The sequence below is a fragment of the Cynara cardunculus genome (assembly GCF_001531365.2).
Source record: "Cynara cardunculus var. scolymus isolate 2C chromosome LG 1, CcrdV1, whole genome shotgun sequence".
NCBI classification, from domain to species: domain Eukaryota; kingdom Viridiplantae; phylum Streptophyta; class Magnoliopsida; order Asterales; family Asteraceae; genus Cynara; species Cynara cardunculus.
Window position 1 is genome coordinate 33,312,979 of NC_037528.1, and position 2,043 is coordinate 33,315,021.

The following is a 2,043-nucleotide window of genomic DNA, read 5'->3' on the forward strand; positions in this document are numbered from 1 at the left end:
ATGCCAAGGTGATGGCATTTCCTTAACAACTTTTTAAACCTCTCCCATGCATCAGGAATAACTTCATCGTTCATTTGTTTAAAAAGACATTTCATTTCTGGACTTAGCGATCCTGGTGGGTGGAAAATATTTTCGCAAAAACTTTTTAGCCATATTGCCCCCATGCCCCATGATGGTACAAAACCTGGTGGTAATGAATTAAACCAAGACTTTGCCCGATCCCGTAAAGAAAATGGAAACAAAGTAAGTCTTAGAGCATCGTTAGACACTCCCGGGATCACGAGGGCATCGGTAATTTCCATGAAAGATTTTAGATATGAGTAAGAATCTTTCGATGCTAATCCTGTAAATTGTCCATTTGTTTGCAACATATAGAACATGATTGGTTTAAGCTCAAAATGGAGGGCAGTCATATGAGGTTTAACTATTTCTGAGTTCAATTGCTCAAAATCAGGAATAACATAGTCCATGATTCTTCCAATTCTAGAGTTTGCAAGATTAATTATATTTGGAGTTTGAGCTCTTGGATGATCATTATTTTCGGATTCCGTGTCATTATGTGCATCTTCATGATTTGGTGGCCCTTGTTGAAAAGGATGTCCTGGTGGGTTTTGAAAAAGTGGTGCATTTTTGGTAGAAAATGCTGACATTGTGGTATTTGACTAGAGGTTGGTGGATTTTGATCTGGTACTTCTTCGTCAACTAGGGGAGGTAACACCATATTAGGTGGATTTTCAGAATGTTCCATTAATATCTGAATCGAATTCGAGAAACTCCCAGTGGTGTATCCGTGGCATAGACCTCTTAAAAGCGGATCAAACGGTGTTAGAAAAATCAAATCTTTAAAGTTACTTTCACAAAAACTTTATAGCAAACCAATTCCTAGCAGCAGCGCCATAAACTTGATCAGGATGCGTTCACACACCCACAGACTTACAACCAGGACCAACAACAAGTATACAATTAGTCCCAATATCATCTTTTGAGTAATAAAGTGGTACAAGTATCGGATATCGTCTACGGGGATTGTAGTAAAAGTTTAGTGAAAGTAATATTAAGGAAGTGATTTCAGAAGGCGAATTTGAAAACGTTGATTTGATCAGAGTTGACACAACTAGAAATTAACAGGATATAACAGAAATAACAAAAAGCTAGGGTGTAAGACTTAGGGTGAGATGTAAATAATATTTCCAATAGACCAATGCTGTCAAAATGCTATAGTATGAGACTATGCTGACAAATTGCTACAACATGCAATTAGTAAAAACTACTTTCACTATTTATTTTGAAGGTATTCCTCTCGGACTTCACCATTGCACTGATATTATAGCTTGTAACCCATATCTCTATGAGGTATCCGAACCAGTGAAAGTGACAAAATATTGTCCTCAAAATGTATGGATAAACAAATCTCTTTGTTTAAAATCACTCTTTCGAATGAATTCCCATATCATTCAACTTGATATGTTCTGAATGGCTTATCTTTGACCCCATTCCGTTTTAACAATTCAAAGTGATCAACCTGTCGAGAATTAACAATTTAGAAAATACGGATAACAAATCTATTTGTTAGCAACTCTCTCAAGTCTACTTTCCATATCATCCAAATTGACGTGCAATCAATGGCTCAGCTTAGAGTCCATGACACTTTAACACTTTTAAGTGATCAGCTCGTCAAGAAGTGTCATTTGTTCTATAAAACTTGAAATGAAATAATGAAACATTGTTGTCACATAAAATGGTCTACCTTATTTTGATTTACAAACTCACTCTTTTCGTCATACACCCGAGCTAAGAAATTTAGCTACTCATAATGGAAAGTAAATAGAAAGAAATATAAATTGCCTTAAATAAAGACATAAAAATAAATAATGGAAAGTAAATGACGGAATATAAGTAACGGGAAGTAAAATGCAGAAAGCGTAATAAATAAATGACGGAAATTAAAGAGCGGAAAATGTAATAAATAAATGACAGAAATTAAAGAGCGGAAAATAAAAAGCAATTAAAAGAAAGCTTGAAAGTGAAATGAACCAAAAGATT

At 34.9% G+C, this 2,043-nt stretch overlaps 1 non-coding gene across 1 annotated transcript; it reads left to right on the plus strand.

Annotated features, from left to right (window-relative positions):
- Positions 1-105, plus strand: LOC112503053. Its single transcript, XR_003067831.1, has one exon. It is a non-coding gene; the product is annotated as a small nucleolar RNA R71 (small nucleolar RNA).
- Positions 106-2,043: the final 1,938 nt, after the last annotated feature.